This window comes from Canis aureus, chromosome 10, assembly GCF_053574225.1.
Source record: "Canis aureus isolate CA01 chromosome 10, VMU_Caureus_v.1.0, whole genome shotgun sequence".
NCBI lineage: Eukaryota > Metazoa > Chordata > Mammalia > Carnivora > Canidae > Canis > Canis aureus.
The window spans coordinates 41202271-41222206 of record NC_135620.1 but is presented as its reverse complement, the minus strand read 5'-3'; the positions used below and the strand labels follow the sequence as shown (position 1 = coordinate 41222206).

At 39.3% G+C, this 19936-nt stretch overlaps 2 long non-coding RNA genes and 1 pseudogene across 4 annotated transcripts in view; all 3 read right to left on the bottom strand.

Annotated features, from left to right (window-relative positions):
- The window catches only part of LOC144322266 (uncharacterized), a 210493-nt gene that overhangs the window by 114683 nt on the left and 75874 nt on the right, over positions 1-19936 (bottom strand). The gene's annotated exons all lie outside the window — the stretch shown is intronic.
- On the bottom strand, positions 292-19874 carry LOC144322265 (uncharacterized). Of its 2 annotated transcripts, XR_013387857.1 has the most exons (5): positions 19621-19874; positions 11727-11937; positions 11145-11204; positions 1649-1888; positions 292-470 (listed from the first exon to the last, which is right to left on the bottom strand). It is a non-coding gene; the product is annotated as an uncharacterized LOC144322265 (long non-coding RNA). The 2 variants fall into 2 exon arrangements; XR_013387856.1 differs by lacking the exon at positions 11145-11204 and having other exon boundaries at positions 295-470.
- Positions 18258-18382, bottom strand: LOC144322846 (small nucleolar RNA SNORA70; annotated as a pseudogene).

Below are 19936 nucleotides of genomic sequence, written 5' to 3'. Positions count from 1 at the left end.
TATCTATATGTGTACAGTGCCCACCCTAAAAAATGTACTCAAAATTTGTTGTCTAAAAGAATGAATGAATGTCTTTCTTTGCACCTATATGTGTATCCAGTTCATATGTATATATTACACATCTATAAATAGCTATGTATATCTGTGACTGTGTGTTCCAGGCCCTTGCTCTTTCTTCAAAATGTGGTCTGGAGGACCAGCAACATTGGCACCACTTGGAAATTGGTGGAAATGCAAAGACGCAGGCATCATCTCAGACAAACTGAACCAGAATCTGAATTTTTAATCATATTCCTGGATGATTCATGTGCACATAAAAGTCTGAGAGCACCATTCTAAATCATCCCAAGTATGCCAGGACAGGCTGTCATGTCAAGTCTAAGCAAAAGATGCTGAAAAGCTGCCAGAGAGATTTTTCAGTTACTTACAGTACCCTGGGATCATTATCTCACTCCTCTGCTCTTCACAACCTGTAGACAAAGATCTAATTTACCACTTAAAAAGAGAGCATACACATGTCACCACAAGCACACAGAACATATCTGAACCTTTGTTGATACTTTATGATCTGGTTTGGCCTTAAAGCCTTCCTCAGTGTACAGAAAAACTTGCCTCTTTCATTCAGTAGAGCTACTCATCTACCCTTTTCTTTCTCTCTGCTAACGTTCTTCCCCCCACCTCCCCACTCACTCATTAGCAAGAAGATAGCTTTTCTCTTCACTAACCTCCATTCTAGCAACTCAGAGAATTTTTCATTTTCTCCATTACCCCAGTCCTAAGAATTAGATGTGTGTGTGTATCTGTCTGTTTTGTTTTGTGTAAAGGTAGCTGGGGGAACAACTGATATTTCTAAAGTTGCTAAATACTTGGAAGAACATATGCTCTTTCCTTTCCTCAAATTTGTCTTGGTAATCATAACATTGGTTGGTTGCACTGACACTATCCTCTTTCTTCATCTACTATCACCACCTGCGCCATACCTAAGGCTTTTTTTTAAGAGTATAGAAATTATCTTAGGGTCGCATTTTTTCTCTTTCTACCAAGTAACAGTCTTCAACTCAAAGAAAAACTGGTAATTGAAGCAAGCTAAAGATAACAACTAGGGGTTATTTCTGAACAACATTGCACTGAAACTTATCATTTCTCTCTAAGCTCTCTTCTTAAGGAACTGATAAAAGTGGCTCCTATATCCTTTTGCTAAAGATGGCATCAAATGATCATGATACAGATGGCGACATAATATTATATAGGGCATTACACACAGTTATAAAGTTGGAAAACCAGCTTAGTAAATGACTCTGCTATGAATAGAAACATGCATTTATTACAAGTTGGAGTTTTATTTGACAAACTGAAAAGTGCAGAAATGCCCATTCTCTTATTCTCTGCAATTAAATCCCCCTCTAAGCACCTATCCATCTATTCTGGCAGGAAATTTAAGTTATTAATAAGATTCTCCTGGGGGTTATGTCAAGGAAAGAGGTTGTCCTTCTCTTTAGTTCATGACCCATGACCATCATCAGCTAAAGCAAGGTCCCACTCTGGATTTACTTGTTTTTCTTCTTTATCCCTGTCTCAATTCACATTCTCCCGCCTCTCCCAAGGTCCCCACTTGAATGTATTTAAGTATGTTTTTGGTTGTGTGTACCTCTTTTCTCTGCAGCAAGGTCCAGAAAAGAAGACAGGAACATGGGTGCAAGTTCCTTCTGTAGAGAAGAGTTGGAATGCTATGCTGAGATAATAATTTGGAATTGATTTACTGAATCTTTCTCTTTCTCTTGCGTTTCAGGCAAGTAGCTGGACCCCTGATGTTGCCTTGCTTTGGGGATTTGTGTAGGGCAGAAGGCAGCAGGTATTTGTAGTTGGACCCCCTCTCTTTTGTAAAAGCCTAAACACAAAGAGGAGATTTAGCTGGGGAGTGCCTTTGAAGGTATTTAGATGCCACTGTGAATGTGTTTATGATTTAAACAAATGGATTTGAAATCTAAATCTTTTTTCATTCAACTTATCTTTTCATTCATTCAAGAAACTTATTTCTTATTACTGTAATTCCATGTATTTATTGCTTTTAGCAAGGTCATTATACACTATCAAATGCATTTTTAAAAAAGATTTTATTTATTCAACAGAGAGAGAGCACAAGTAGATAGAGGGAAGAGAGAGAAGCAGATTCCCTGCTGAGCAGAGAGCCCAGCACTGGGCTCAGTCCCAGGAACCTGGGATCGTGACCTGAGCAGAAGGCAGACACTTAACCAACTGAGCCACCCAGGGACCCCTGTCAAATGCATTTGATACACATTTTACTTACCTAATCCTTTAGTGAAGAACTCACTAAAGTTGGAGTCACCTCCAACCTCAGTAACACACTGCAAGGAATATTTTCCTTTACAGATTGGTTGAGGACTTCTCTAAGATTCATACCCAAGAGCAGGATTGCTGGGTATAAAGTACTATATATTAATTTCACCAATAACTACTTTCCTGAATGGCAATGCTAGTTTGTTGTGAACACTGTGATTTAGAATAAATATATATTTAGTCTTCTTCCACTGTTCTAGCACCTAGCTCCTAAAACCCTTGAGATTTCCTCTTGGACAAGAAGAGAGGGGTGTCCATTGTTACGTTAATGAGACAACCTTAGGTACTCACCTAAGGCTGGAAGCTGGTTGCAGGGAGAATTGATCAAGTGATAAGAGCTCTGGAAATTTCAGTCCCACCCCTGAACTCCAGGGAGGGGAGAAGAGACGGATGTTGAAACTATCACCAACTGCCAATGATTTAATCAATTAGGACTATAAATTAAAGCCTCCATAAAAGCCCAGAAGGACTGGGTTTGGAGAGCTTATGGGTTGGTGAACACATTGGGTTGTGGGAGTGGTGTACGTAATTAAGGAAGCTCTGTGTTTATCTATACCTTGCCCTCTGTATCTTGTCCATTTGGCTGTTTCTGAGTTTCATCCTTTTTTTTTTTTTTCATCCTTTCTTAATAAACCAGTGATCTAGTAAGAACAATGTTTCTCTGAGTTCTGTGAGCTGCTCCAGCAAATTCACTGAAGCTGAGGAAGGGGTTGTGAGGCTCTCTGACCTATATATACCCAGTTGGTAAGAAGCACAGGTGAGCTTGCCATTGGCCAGAAGTGGGGTTGGGTGGTAGTAGTGGTGAGATTGTCTCATAGAAGTGATGCCTTACCCTGAGGGATCTGACACTATTTTGTGATAGTGAGTTAAATGGTAGGACACCAGCTGGTGTCAGAGCATTGTTTGGAGGTGTGGGGGTGCCCCACCTCCATGAATCAGAACTGGGTGCAAAACCAAAATATTCATCTTCCTGTCGGTTGTGTGTGAAGAATCGTACACCCATGTCCTCATCAACACATGACATCATGGAATTCTCTAATTTTTTTCCAAACTGATGAGGATGATGCATTTCTAGGATTACTTGTGGGCTAGAACATTGTTTTATATACCAGTCATTTAAGTTTTCCATTTTTAATTGCTTTTCCATTTTCCTATTGAGTGTCTTGTATTTTATTATTATTTGTAGGCATTCTTTATACAGTCTAGATCCCTCTTTTGTTTTGCATTGAAAACAACTTCTGTTTGTTAACTCAGAATATTATGTCCTCTAGTAACAGAAAAGAAACCATATACTTAAAGTATAAAAGTAAGTCTAAAATAACAGTGAAAAAAATAATAAAAAAAATAAAATAAAATAAAATAAAATAAAATAAAATAAAATAAAATAAAATAAAATAAAATAAAATAACAGTGATGTGAACTACCTCTGGAGACATGAAAAACTTCTATCATCGTGTTTCAGTTAGCTATTAAATATTTCAGTCCAATGATTATTTTCCAGTTATTAAAAGCTCATTTAAATTTATATATTTGGGACTTGCCTAGTCTAATAACAAGCACCTGGATTGAGGGTTTGTGGTGAGGGAACTTATCTTGCTGTGATCATCCAATATCAGTGTACTGTGGACAAGTCACTTAATCTTTTTACTCCTCAGCTTGCTCATTTAATTAAATGAGCTGTTTGACCTGTCATTTTGCAAACAAATATCAGGAGGACAAAGTGGAAGTAAATCATGGAGGTATGCTTTATAAACTGTAAAACACTATATATAACATATATATCAATATATGTTGTTATGACTGCTATTAACCATCATAATTATTAAAAGAAGCATTCCTGGGAAGGGCTGGCATTGAAAATAGTATCACACGCTTACCTTTCTAACTAACCCCCCCCCCCACTTTTCCTGCAATTTGAAGGCAACCAGAGCACCTTTGTATTTGTAATCATCTAAGTTTTATAAATGACTTTACACTTCAAGCTACAGATAGGACTATGTGCTTCTCAGAGTATCATTGCACATCTCCATGCATCTTCTTTTTTGACTAAAGGATGAATTACCTATTTTCACATGCAAAAAATTTTTTAAATCTCCAAACTTAAAGAAAAATCCCTGCCAAGATTCATAATTTGCATATCCTCTATGATTTATTTAATTATTTATACCAAGGACCGTATCAAAGATCTAGAGTATGAGACATAACGATTAAGACCTCAGACTACAGAATGCACAAGTATGAATCCTGTCTGGCTGTCATTTGCTAACTGATCTTGGGGAAGTTACTTTGCCTCTCTATTTCCCAGTTTCCTCATACGTATATTGCGGATAACAACAATGATATCTCAGAGGGTTGGAGTGATGAATATATTCGTTATCACGGGTAAGTACTCAGTGGAAGTTTGCTGTTACTATCATCATTTAAATTTGATGAAATTAAAGCTACCTCTCTTGAGATTCCATATAAATAAAATTGATATTCTGACCTAGGGGTTACACTTATTTTAAAAGTTAGGGAGGGGTGCTTGGGTGGCTCAGTTAAGTGTCTGCCTTTGGCTCAGGTCATGATTTCAGGGTACTAGGATGGAGTCCTGCTTTGGTCTTCCTGCTTAGCGGGGAGTCTGCTTCTCTCTCTTGCCCTCCCCCTGCTCATGCTCTCATTCTCTCTCTTTTTCTCCTTCTTTCAAATAAATAAAACATTTTGTAAAAAACTTAGGGAGAGATGAGTATAGTAATGACACAGAAAGGAGCATTTTCTAAACAACCTCTTGAGGTAAAGCTTCATCCTCCCCATCGGAGTGTTGAGCCTTTCCTTTAGGACTATGAGGCCCAAGAAAGTGGAAAAATGCGGTGACATGCTGGTTTCTCTTCCCTTCTCAGTTTTCTCACTATCGCAAGAATGAAGCTGAACCAAAAAATAGCTTAGGATTTGGGGAGGCACTGGCACTCAGGGAGCAGCAAGTCAAATTCAGAGTTTGGAACTGGGAATGAGACCTAAAGATAAGACAGAGACCCAAGGCAGGGGATCCACAGAGGACTGGTTCCCTGGATTGGTTGGGAAGAGGCCATAAAAGCTATGGAGGGGGCTGACAAGTCTGAAGATGAGTGGAAAAAGGACTACATTACTGGTAATTAAAGTCAAAAGAAACATTGACTTTTAAAACCATAAGATGCAAATCTTCCCTAGGAAGGTAAAGTGGGATATAGAAGACTCTGGTTGACAATCAAAACAAAACAAGTTACTCTTCATAGGGTCAGGGCAAAGCAGAAGCCAAGAAACCAGTAAGCTAGATTAGCCAAGGACAGGTGTGCAGTAAATTCAACAACATACATGGGGCAATGTGTAGAACCCAAGTAGACAGTCTAGAATGTCAACAAAAGGACTTGATGACAATGACCAATCTGTCTTGTGCTTCTGTTCCTAGGTTAAGCACTAAACATATTGTCTCAAGAACAGAGGAGAGCAGGTAAATATCTGTGAGACATTTTACCTTACCTTAGCCCTGTGAGGGTAAGAGTGCAAATGAACACAACTAGGGATATTCAGTGGCAAGAGCCCGATTGAACTGTATTAGATGTTACCTGGCTTCTTTCGAGGATCTATAAATCCAAAAATGAAATAAACAATACACCATGAAAAAGTTTATAACACAAATTGACTATGTACCTAAATTAAACAAATACAACTAATTATAAGTGTTTCATTATCTTTTAAAGGAAATAAAAGGGTGCCTGTGTGGCTCAGTCAATTAAGCATCCCATTCTTGATTTCGGGTCAGGCCATGATCTTGAGGTCATGAGATCAAGACCACAACTGGGACTCCAAGCTCAGCAGGGAGTCTGCTTGAGATTCCCTCTCTCCCTCTCCCTCTGCCACTCCCCTCCCCCCCCCCCCCCGCCAAATAAATAAATAAAATCTTAAAAAAAAAATAAAGGAATATCTTTTGGGCTTCCAAATCTTTCTCAATAGTTCATTTACTGGAATGACTTGGGTCATGCCCAAGTCCCTTTCTTTTTTTTTTTTTCCAAGTCCCTTTCTCTTTTGATCCATGGTCTCCTCCCGATCTCTGTGTTTCAATTGCTCTTTTTACCATACTGGATGATGTTGTCTTTTGAAGTTTTACTGTCCTTGTTGCTATTCAAGTTGTCAAAGCCTGTTACCCACTGCAATTAGCCACCTGTCCTGTCTTTGTTATGACTACAACTGCTGATCTTTCTTATATGTTTATTGAATTTATCTTACATTTTTCTTTTCTTTTTTTTTAAGATTTTATTTATTTATTCATGAGAGACATAGAGAGAGAGAGAGAGGCAGAGACACAGGCAGAGGGAGAAGCAGGCTCCATGCAGGAAGCTTGACATGGGACTCGATCCTGGGTCTCCAGGATCAGGCCCTGGGCTGAAGACAGAGCTAAACCACTGAGCCACCAGGGCTGCCCCACATTTTTATTTTCACAAGCATTTATTATTGTCATATCTTTCACTAGGGCATAGGACCTGAGTACCTTTTATCCAGAATTGTACTGCAATCAGCAAAGAATAGAGTATTGGAAGCAATGAATGTGCCCTTAAAGGAGTACAATGTTAAAATCAGGATAAGTCATCAAAATCCAGGTCTTCAATCCCAGTGAGCTGAGTGAAAAATTTGGCCAGTCTTTGAGATAGAGCAATCATAGCAACTGATGTGTGACTTGATGAAAATAACAAAAAATGGATCATTTCTTTTGGCCTCCAGGTACTTTCTATTCTCATACCAAGTCCTATGAAGTAGACATTTTTATATTCCTTGTATGGATGAAGAAATGGAGGTCCAAAGAGTTTCCATAACTTAATAAATTTGTGATAGGTCTAGGACTCAAACTCTGGTCCAACTTATTCCAAAGCTCATCATTTCTCTTCAATTCCATATTTCCCTGGATGGACAAGAGGTACAGAGAAGGAGACATACATGGAATAATTCAAGTAGCAGAGTTCAGGCACACTTGAAAGATTTTTTTTTTTTTTTGAGATTGTATACATCCTTCATTGAAAAGTATATTTTAAGAGAAAAAAATCAGTGTATACATCAAGGATGTCCAGGGAGTGTTAAGATAAGAGAAGTATTTATATGGAAGCAGGCTAGGAGCCAAGAGGTAAGAGACCCCAAAAGATCTACACTAGGCTCTTAAGACTAGAGGCTAAATATCAAAGATCTTTAGATCAGACAATTTGTGTCCCTTTGGCCTAAACCAATCATGATAATCCTGTTTCTCCTTGCCTGGAATGGGGTAATTCTATGATCCTCCCTTTGGGACGAATATGTGACCTAGTTTGGGCCAATGAAAACTTAAGGGAAATCTGCAGGCCTGGGGGGCTTCTGGAAAGATTTTCCTGCCAGATACAAAGAAAGAAAATTCTGGAAAATCCTTCCTGCTTGGGACAGGGTCATATAAATAAATATGTGACATCCCGCTGTAGCAGCCATCTTGTGCCCATAAAGGAACCACAGAGAAACAAAAGCATCCTATGAAATAACAATATTTGAACTTCGTATATCTTTTGTACATACTCAATAGTTTGGAAAGTACTTTTAGATAGCTAATCTCATTTAATGCTTAAATAATCCTGCAAGCTTGTTATTATGTGTGCTCTGGAAGGATCTAAAATCTATAGATTTCACCAAAGTGATGGCCAGAGGATGGAACTAAAGTTACCCAACGTTTGCAGCTGGTTTTCTAACTGGTCCTTTACAGTGTTCTGAATTCCTTTCCAGTATCACCTGAAACAAGCTCCCAAAGGAGACTTCAGACTTCAGATCCCCAGGATGTCACAAGGAAAATCAATTAATGATCTAAAGCCCAGGTTTCTATTTTGTTCAGAAAAGAATACTGGAATGATTAAAGGTTAGGCAAAACTAAAAAGGGTACACCAGCACTGCTGACACAGCTTAGGGCCCACTTACTGAGGAAATGCCAAAGGCTCCAGGCTGGTTCAAAAACTAGTTGGGAGTGAAGAGCATGAAAATCATTTACCACAGAGGTTTTATTGTTATTTGTTTGGAGAACTTTCACCATGGGGTTGGTTTGGGTATTTTTATTTATTATTATTTTTTTTTTTTAGATTTTATTTACTTATTTGAGAGAGACAGAGATAGCAACAGAGATAGTGAGAGAAAGCACAAACTGAAAGCAGAGGGAGCAGCAGACTCCCCACTGAGCAGGGAGCTCCATGTGAGGCTCTCGATCCCAGGACCTTGGGATCATGACTTGAGCCAAAGTATGCTTAACCGACTGAGCCACCCAGGCACCCCTCACCGTAGGGTTTGGTTTTTTTTCACCATCGGGTTTTAAGGCAAATTCATAATGGCTTTAAATCATTATTTAAATATATTTCCACCTTCTCATGACAAATAATTTCATTCTGTTAAGTCTTGAAGTAAAAAAATCCACCAAGGTGCTAATCATTGCACATAATTAAATGCTATAAAATGACATTGACCTAAAAACAGTAGCAACTGCAAATAAGGTAGAATGCAGGGGAAATACACTTATTTAGGGCTTATCATGTACCAGAAACTACATACTACATAATCTGACTCTCCCAATATCCCTGTGAGATAATATTATTAGTAATCTATAAAAGTGAATACATCACAAATTTAATGAATCCAGTTTGCAGTGTATAATAAGCCAGAATATCATCCTGAATTATTAGACTCACTATATATGGAAACAAAACATGCAAACTATTCAGTTAATTCAATTTTTAAAATTGAGTCAAATGACCTTGTTTTACTCCTTGCTGAAAAGAAAACTACTTGCTGAATAAGTAAATTTAAAAAAAAATCTTTTAGTTAATTATTTTGAGATTGTACAGCCACAGCATGTGAATGGGTCTCAAACAAGCCAGTTGAATGTATTTGGTTTGGGGGCATCTGATGTAATTATCCTCTTACTTCATACTTGATGAGAGCAGTTTATACGAGTTACCTTATTAAATTATCTCAAAATCCTATGAGGTATGAATTATTCACGTTTTACAAATGAGAAAAAAAAACTTCTGGAAGGTTAGCTTGATGCCAAGGTTACAGAGCAAGAAAATGGCAAAAGCAGGACCTAAGTGTGGGTGTGTCTGGCTCAAAAGGCCTTGTAGATCTACTACTACTGGCTGTAATCAAACACAGTTTTACTTTAACAGATGATAGGAAGAAATGCTTTTGAATTTAAGACCACAAAAATCAATTGCTTCACTGAGTGTAGGATCTGTTAGACAATTTTTCTCAAATGAGAATTTTATGTATTTCCTACATTTCTCATTGAGGGAGTTGCAGAAAGAGCAAAGGAAAAAAAGCTGTGCTGGTATTTCCAAATGATGCTGTAAGAATCATACCATCGCTATGTGTACTACATGTCCACACTGGTAGCCTCCAATTTGATTTTTTTTTAAAAGATGTTATTTATTTATTCATGAGAGACACAGAGAGAGAGGCAGAGACGCAGGCAGAGGGAGAAGCAGGCTCCCTGCATGGAGGGAGCCTGACGTGAGACTCAATCACGGGACTCCAGGATCACGCCCTGGGCAGGCGCTAAACCGCTGAGCCATCCAGGGATCCCCACCAATTTGATTTTTAAAGTTCGGCTCTCAAGTCCTATTTCTGTGCTCTCTAAGTACTTGACTGACTGTCAATAGAAAGGCCTAGTACCTTCCAACCTCCTTCCAGCCTCCCAAAAATCAAACTTCGCGTCATTGTTTAAATAGGCAGATGCAGGCAGACATGGTCTTAATCAACTTGGATGTTAATTTTAATCAAAATAAAATGATTTGATGAGCATTGGATTAAGACTTGAGTTTGAGGCTTGTTCTGCCTCTTAACAACTAAAACCATGGCAAGTTATTTAATTTCTCTGAGCCTCAATCCTATTATCCAGAAGTGTTTCTCAAACTCTATTTTTAAAATACCCAATCCACTGGAGGAAAAATACTTTTGTAAAATGAATTAAAATGAATTACCAGGAAAATGAAATAGAAAACATAAACATATGGAGTACATTTTTTTAGATTATTAGATTCAACAGGCAAAACATTGCTCTAATTGTTAAAAGTTTCTAAACACCTACTCACAATTTTTCATCTTAATTTCTCATCTCACTGAGGCCTGAAAAGAGTTCACAGCCTGTCATCAGTACAGGAACTCCATTTCAAATCACACTGATCTCTAAGATTAAGGATAAAAATATCTTTAATCATTGAAAGGCTGTTGCTAGAATTCAATGTATAATGTATGTGAAATGCTTAGAAGAGTGCCTAGTAAGTTCAAAACATAAAGAAATTCTAGTCCCTGCCATAAAATTAAACCCCAGGCCTCTAAGGAATCAGCATCAGGTAGAGAATATCCTGGCCAAAGCAAGTGAGATAAAGCGCCTGACTGAGGGCACTTGCTCTTGTCCCCAACTTGACCTTCCCATTGGGATTTTCTTTTGTTTTCTCTCTCACTCCAGCTCTCTCTACTTATTCCCTGCCCACTGCCACCATGATATGATACTGGCCTTACGGGGGAGGGGAGGAAATTGCTTCCCATTCAGAGTCAGAAACAGAGTAGGTGGCCTAACAACAACGAAGTTTACAAAGTATTAAGTCTGGTCCAACCCCACTTATCTGATGTATGGTTCCATAGTCCTTTGGCATAGAGGGCCATAAGTCAAATCGGTGACCACCCAGCTCTATTCTTTATCAGTCTTTAACAAGTTAGTTAATGATCTCTGGGTTTCAATTGCCTCATGTATGAAATGAGGAAAAAGTAATACCTACCTGATAGGGCTGGTATGAAGATTGAATGAGCTAATACATATCAAGAGCTGGGTATAGCACCTGGGACAAAATAAGCAATCTGCTCAAGAAAGTGTCATGTGCCACCATCATCATCATTGTCATCATCATCACTGAAACCCTGGAACCCTTCACTTCTCAGCTTCTGTTCTGTCTCCACAAATCAGAAGTCATTCTGAATGGACCTTAGAGAAATACTCTCCTAGACAAAAGCTCCTCCCTAGGAGAGATCCTGTCATAGCACTTACCTGACTATGACCCTTACACTTAGATTTCATTTCCACTTGGAGAGATACTCCTTTTCCTTCAGTGATTGGTAGGGACATGTGCTGACCTTTTAAATGAGAATCCTCCTTCTTACCTGGCTGTGGTTTATCCACACAGGGCTACAGTCTATCTTAACACAAATCTTTGCTGTTGCTTTCATATAACATGCAACACAACTTACAATATGTTTTGATATCCAGAAACTATTTCCTAACTGTGGGTTTTGTACCAATTATCTAATGCTACAATAATACTGCATAACAAACTACCACAAACCACACAACAACAAACATTTACCGCTTATGCATCTGAGAGGTGTGTTTAGAAGCTTTGCTGATCTTGGCTCAGCTAAATGATTCTGCTGGTCTTGGTTGGACTTGCTAATGTGTGGGAGGATCATCTGGTTGTTGACTGATCTAGGATCATCTCAGCTGGAGTGACGGGTGACTTAGTGCTGTTTTGTGTGTGTCTCATCCTCCAGCAGGCTAACACAGACATGTTCTCCTGGCTATGGCAGAAAATATAAGAACAAGTGGGAACTTTGACACTTCTCAGGTCTCTACTTGCAACACATTTGTGAATCCGATTGGCCAAAGCAGGTCACAGAGCTAAGTTCAGGGCAGTAGGGAAACAGCACCACAATGTTACATGGCAATATGCAAGGGTAGCATGCTCATTAAATGCTTGTTTTGCCTTCCTTCCATTTCTTTATATTCCTGTCCAATCAGATCAGGAAAACCACTTGCTGATTCATATTACCAACTCAGGACCCAGTGTCAAGCCAAGATTTTATTGAATATACACTCTAGGATTTGGTTTGTTTGTTTGTTTTAATGGAATCTGTAGGGTACTTTTCTTTCTTTTCCCCAGTAGGCAGAAAAGTAGCAAAAGAAAACATTCATTTTTAATAATGGATATCTGAACATTTCATGTTATAATCCCTAGGATGACTTATAGCTCCTATTGGGACCAGTCTTCATCCCATGGTATTATGCTAGTCTCAACAAATGAATTTCACACACAAGGAATAATACTCAAATAGCTACTTATTAGAGCTGAATGCTTTTCTCATAAAACTTGCAAAATATAAAATGAGCTTTCTTACTGGAGGTAGACTCTAGGGAGATTTCCTGTGTTAGTTATTTGATATTTTCCTCTCAAATAAGAAAAAATACTGTATTTCCTTTCTGAAGGCATTTCCTAACTAAGCACAGAATTATTATCGCCATTTCTTAAGGAGGAAAATAATTTTCACTTGCGTGAAACTTCTCAGATGACATCTTGGTCAAAGGGAAGTATAAAGTCCTCCTATTATCAGTTAACTCTCCAATTAGTGACTTTATGGGAAGGTTCCTAGACAGCAGCAATGATTTCAGAATGGGCCCTTCTGCTTTAAGAGCAAAATCAGAACCTCCCGAATCCCCTTGCGATAAAGGAGTTACTTGGACATACGTATGACTGTGCATGGAGGGAGGTGGGGCACTGACAGTGGGCAGAGTCCTGGTCCACACTCTAGCTTGCACTTGCTTTTTGTCCATCATTTGTACTAAACAAGGTCAGGTGAATAATTCATCATAAAGATGCATGAAGGTAAAAAAAAAAAAAAAAAAAAAAAGATGCATGAAGGTGTGTAATGGTGGGATCATGGCATTGCATACAGTCCCTTCCACTCTTCCCCAGATTTATGTCACTGACCTCATATCCTTGCACAAAACTTGGACTCTGAGGTGAGACAGCCTTGGGCTAGTATTTTAATCAGACCATTCACAATCTCTGTGACCTGGTAACTTTCAAGTGATTTCTGTGAACTTGAGACCACTCACCCGTAAAATAGGAATATGTTTCTTACTGGTACAGTGATACCTGACATACAGGAAGTCACTAAATAGAACTTTCCTACCACCCCCATTGCATCTCCTCTCCCACCCCTTTCTGATCCTCTTTTCCCACCTTCACCTCAAGCCTTACAGGCATTGCTTATCCCAGAAAGAGAGAGACATGAAAAGCAGCTAGATCTTGAATTTGATGCTGAAAGTTTCTATCAAAGTCTCTGCAGAAAAGCAGTAATGTGCCTGAAGTGAAGAGACACCTGAAGAAAGGAAGAGGGAACAGAGAGCTTCATTCTGAGGAGAGGGGGAAGTGTGGAATTTTTAATTTTTCATAGGCCGGAGACCCAGGCTTTCTGAGAAAGATGGAGTGAGACTGACATAACTTTGATTTTCTTTTTTTTTTTTTTTTTTTTTTTTTTTAATTTTTATTTATGATAGTCACAGAGAGAGAGAGAGGCAGAGACACAGGCAGAGGGAGAAGCAGGCTCCATGCACCGGGAGCCTGATGTGGGATTCGATCCCGGGTCTCCAGGATCGCGCCCTGGGCCAAAGGCAGGCGCCAAACCGCTGCGCCACCCAGGGATCCCTAACTTTGATTTTCATGGAAATTATCATTTGACTTTGATCTTAAGAGAATGTCACTGAGCCAAATGGTGAGGTTCAGGTGTGGGGGGAGGGATTTGGGGGAGGGTGTGGAGGCTGTGAGATAGAAGAGATAAAAAAAAGGAGGACACTTCATTCTGAGAGGAAAAAGTGTATGTGTGCGCGCGCACAGCAATGACTGGGGGGATGCAGGAACAGGGAATTCCCTTTTCTCTGCCATAAGGAATTCAGGTTTAAAGCCGGAAATGTCTTAGAGAAGCTGAAAGAATATTGTACTTAATTCCCTCAGTTCCATGCTAGTTATAAACACAGGAAAGAAATGTGGAGCTGAAGAATGTCTAGTAAAACAAGCACTGTAAACCTTTTATTATCATATTTGTGGCTTCTGGGGTATGACTTTAATATCATCTTTTAAGATGTTGCTCACTTAAAGCAATTGTGTCTAAGTTTAAATTAAATAAAAAACCTATCCCAAGTATTTCTTTTCTCCCTTCAATTAATTTTCCATTTAAGTATATGATTTCCTTGCTGAAGAAGCTCATGCCCTGAGAGGAATGCATACTTTTAAGTATTTCCACACTTGAAGAGATCTATTAATTATGTAAAATAACACAAAGATAAAAAGCAGTGCATTGTAGGGGCAGGGCCCCCTGCAAATATCCTGGGTCATGGCCTGTCACAACTGGCTGTGTGACCTTGGGTGAAGTCCTTGACTTTTCTGAGCCTTAACTCCTCTATGTGTTTTACATGAGGGGTAAAGTTCATTTCAGTTAGGCTTTTTATCATAATTAGGTGACTATAGTCTCAAACCAAAGTTAGTGTGACATATAAGAAATCCATCCACTTCTTAGAGGCTGTGGAGCTTAATTCTATTAGCAAATTAACTTCTCCAAATTCTAATTTCTCATCTATAAAATGGAAATTATAACAATGTCTATCCTGTTAGGCTCGTTTGGAGGTTTACATGAGAGAATGCTTGTGAAGAGAGTAGCATACTGACTGGCACTTAGGAAGTGCTCCAAGAATGTAGGTTAAACAAGAAAAAGACAAGAGAAGCTGCTGTGCTTCAGAGTCCAATCATTCTCTGCCATCCCATTTTGGCACTGTGGGGTCCCCAGTGTGTTTAAAGGAACAATGTAAAGCTCAGTTAACAAAACAAAGATGAGGAGGCGGAGAAGGATGATAATAGCTCACCAGGCTCTCTGTTCAAAGTGCTTTTATCTGTATTAACACATTTAATACATTATGAGGTAGATAAAATTATCATCCCCATTTTATAGACGAGGAATCTGAGTCACAGAGAGGTTAAGTGATTTGCTTAATGCCACACAGCTACTACAGATCACCTCTCTTTAGTGAAATTGAAAATGGACACTGTCTCCAACAGATCTGGGGAAAAAAAAAAAACAACAGAAAAGGACTTCTAGCCTTTTTGGTTTTTCATGGGTGCTCAGAAAGTTGGCTGATTAAATAATGTACAAGCCTGAGTTCGCCCCCAAATTTCCACGCCTGTATCTAGCAGTTCCTTCCCACCTTGTGCTAATGAACATGCAAAAGAAGATCTCAACATTTGTCTAATGACATTAACTAATGCTGCCCCCTGCATGGTGATTATGAGTGGCGCTGTGCTGTGGCTTCAGCAAGCAGGTGGTAGAAATTCATAATGAAGAATGCATACAGATTATAGCATTTTGGTTTATTTGATGGTGAAATTTGCCAAGGGTTCAAAACCTTTTCCAATTGGCTCACTTATCCTCAGCATGATTAGGGGGGCTTGATGTAAAGAACTAAGAAGCATGGGATGAACTAAAGATAAATTGCATTAGAGCTACCCCGACGTTAGAGTACCGACTCAGAATGCTAATGAATAAAGCTTCTGTGATGCTCTTTATGAAAGGAAATCTACAGGAGGCAAAATATGGACTCAGAAGACCAATTCTGACTAAACCTACTGGCATAGAGGGAGACATTTTTTTTTTTTTTTTTGTATTGGGGAATGAGAAGTTTGCTAAGAATTAGGAGCTATATACACCTAGTTGTATGTGTAAGTGGACAAGTGCACTTCTTGAAGGATTGGATGTGCTTAAGAAAAATAAAGTAGTGAATTGCTTTCTATACTGAGAGGAGAAATTTATTCATGCTAATGTTGGCAGATGAACTATTACTTAATAATGGTTTAATAACAGTGGAACAACCTAGGATTTATTCCAGGGAAACAGAATGAGGAGGACAAATTCTTATTCTGTTCTGCTTTGTATGCTTCCCAAGGTCATGCTAAGTGTATATGTTAATTTTTTTTTCACTCATGGTCGTAGGAAGCATATTTAAATTCAATTAAATATATATATTTGCTAAATACAAAAACAAGGCAAGTGGAAATGATTAAAAAACCTACCCCATCATTTTTGGGGAAATTTCCAGGCTTATAAAGGAAAAGTTGCCTCATGGTAATTGCAAAAGCCTTAAGATTTTTATTATAGTACTTTCTGGGCAGCTTTTTCTTGGTAATTTCTTCTATTAGTTCAATTGCTTGAGAGCAAAAAAATTTGTATTCAAAATTCCATATTCTCAGCAATCACATTGAGACACCATCATTTTGTCAATCTGCAGACCTACTTTTTGTTTGAATTTAGAAGCTTCTTTTTAACTACAGTCCAGTATTTTCCTGTGTTGATTTTTCTCTACAGAACGTTTAACCTTTATCTCATTTTCCAGGAGGACAGTTTGATAGTGACATTTCTGTTAGTGAGGATGGTCTTCAAATGCAGCAAATTATTCTCAAATGCCCTAACTCTCCAATGAGAAGAGTATTTAAAGTATCTCAGAGTTGACTGTATTATTTTTTTCTGTTCATGATTTGAATTTTTTTTGAATAGTAAATAGTAATTTCTTATAGTCTGAGCTTATCCAAGAGATATTAATGGCTCTGAGGATGCTGAAATGCTTTTAGTATTCATACTTACTCATCGTTGAACAAGGCTGCCTTTCATTTGCAGCAAAAGAAGTTAATTTATACACCGTTATTATATGCACACAAATGCTATTATGGGCATGCACACACAGGGGTCCAACTTTATTCTTAATTATTCATGCTAGTGGAAGGGAGGCAGAGACAACACAGAGTTGTACACAATCCAAAACCCTTAAATATTTTAGTTTAGAATGTCCTGCTTGACTTTCCTTTGGACCTAGAAAACTTAACCAAAATGATATGTGAACATTTAAATATTTAATAGTTACCTGCTGTATACAGATTTCTAAGTACCAGGGGATATTATGAGGTATAAAAGGAATACCTGGTAAATAGTTTGCTGAGAGATCAAGTTGATCAAAAGGAGGGATAAACTTATACTTGTGATGTTAGCTAGAGAGAAAAAGGCAATAATGGACCAACTCTTATCAAGTAATTGCCAGAATAAAATTGTGGTGGTAAGGTAGTAAAGTACAAAGCTAGTTTTTTGAGTGAAAGGTGTGTTGACTCCGGAGTTGAAGGGACTAGTGGCTATAGTTTTAAGCAATGGAAAAGTGCTCCAGATCTCTAGAAAATTGCAGAGAGGAAAGCCTAAGTAAAGTCACTGCTTTGTAGCTCCAGGATGAGTTGTGGTAAGTGACTTGCCAGATCACACACGGTGCATCCGTACCAGAATAGAGGCTAAAATTCCTGTTTTCTGAGCCCTCATTCAGTAAAGGGATAGGGTCCTGGTCTCCTATAATTGGATTAAATTGCATTTCTCCATGGAACAGTTTTAATAGCTATTTTGACTACAGCCACATAAGACACAACAGGTTAAATCAATTTCATTGACTTGAGTAACTGGAGTTTAAAACTACAACCACACACCAAGCCAGGCAAGGTTCCAGTCACATTAAACAGTTTGCTCTTCATCACATTCTCCTTGGGTATTTTCTTCAGAGCTGGCATTCAGCTGGAATGCATCAATATGATGGCACAATTTGTTAAAAAAAATTTTTTTTTGACAGCATGTAGGATTTATTGGAGGACATGAATAAGAAGGGAGTAGTACCGAGGTTCTCATGAGTGCAGGGCCTATCATTTGTCCAGGGCATCGTAACTAGGGATATATTTGACCCTACAACCACTGCGGATAATCTGCTTTTCAGTCACCTTGCTCCAAATTCATCCACTTTAAACTTAGTAAAGCCCCACTTCTTGGAAATGTGGATCTTCCAGCAGCCAGGGAACTTGAATTTGGCTCTGCAGAGAGCTTCAGTTACAAGTTCCTTTTTCTGCAGGTGGGTACAGATGGACATGATGACTTGGCCAACATTGACCATGGCCACTACACGCTGAGGCTTTCCAAAGGTGCCCAATATTACCTGTCTGGAGCCTGGATTGGGAGTAGCATGAGGTCAGACATCAATGTCCACTAGAAACGGCTATCTCTGAGGTCCCTTAAGAAAATTCAATCAACAGCTGCATATACTATTGAGGAGGCTACTATTTGCAGCCATTATACACTGGACCCCCATGAGGAAAGAGCACAAATTATTAAAATATAAAACACTTCTGTTCCAGTTGGGAAATAGTCACATCTTTGATAGCCCAATGCCCTTAACCACCTCAAGATCCATTCAGATGTCTTAAGTTTCCATAATTCAGTAATAAAAGGAGAAGAGCCAGAACCCCAGAAGACCCTGTTTCAGCACCACAGCCAGCATTTGTTCTGATTGGCTGGTGTTGGTGCCACCATTCACTGTGGTTGGTCAGTGCTGAGACCAGCATTTATTCTAATAAATCAGTGCCAATGGTGTGCCAGTGGTTAAGAATTGTATTAGTGCTACATTTTCCCTTCCATGTTTTTGTTCATACTGTTCTTCTGCCTTGAATGAGCTCTTTTCACCTATTCACCTTGGACCTCATGTATGTCGCAGGCAACTGTTTACACAACTGTGGGAGTTGGTGAAGCAACCTCTAGAAGGCTGTCATCTGAGACTGGAGCTTAACATCCACATGGCAGGTAGGCAGGAAGGCTGGAACCCTAAGCACAAGGAAACATCAAAACTTTGTCTGCTCTCACCTCTCAGCTTAGTGAGGAGAGTATTCCTTAGAAGCCAAAGCCCTTTATCGCAGGGCTAAACAAATATGGCTGGCCCAGAAGTCAGAAAAGCTAAAGGAGGGTAAGGTTAAGCAATCACAGGCCTGGCTGCTGCACCACACCAGCAAGGTGAGTTAGCAGATCAGCAGTGACACATGTGCACTACAGAAGGCTGCTGCTTCCCTTCTGCCATTAGGGAGAATCTTCCTAGTGCCTTAGAAACATAGGAGAATGGGAAGTCTGGGGAATGTAGTTCAGCCTAGCCAAACTGACACAGGACAAAGCCATCATACCTTAGTACTAAGGCTCCAGTCAAGTGCCATCTCCTCCCTACATCCCTCTCTCCTGTGACCAGGGTGGAATTTTGCATTCCCTCCTCTGAGTCCCCAAAGCTCTCTATCAAAACCACATGGTGGCATTTAAGATGCACCCAGCATTTTCACGGTTAGTCTGCCCTTAGTATGTCCACCACTAGACTGTAAGCTCCTCAAAGTGAGAATCTGAAGATAGTTACATCGCCTGACCCATAGCAAGGAATTCACAAACATTCATGGAATGAATGAGGGAATCAATGAACGAATAATGAACTAATTGGCATGACACTGAGATGTTGTGGGAAGCAAGATGCAAGGGCAGTATATTCACTACCCATTACTACATACCAAACATCCCCCAAACTTAGCAGCTTGAAACAACAGTTACCATCTCACAGATTCTGAGAGTCAGGAATCTGGGAGCAGTTTAGCTGGGTCATTCTAGCTCAGGGTGTCTGGTGAAGTCCCAGTCAAACCATTGGCTGTGGCTGTAGTCATTTGAAGGGGCTGGAGGATCAGCTTCCAATCTCCCTCACATGGCTATTGACAGGAGGGCTTTACTTCCTCATCACACAGGCTTCTCCATGGGGCTATTCACAACATGGCAGCGGGCTTCTCCCAGAACAAGGGATGCAGAAGAGAGAGGTGATGCCAAGCTGCCTTTTATGACCTACTCTCTGAGTCATACATTGTGATTTCCACCT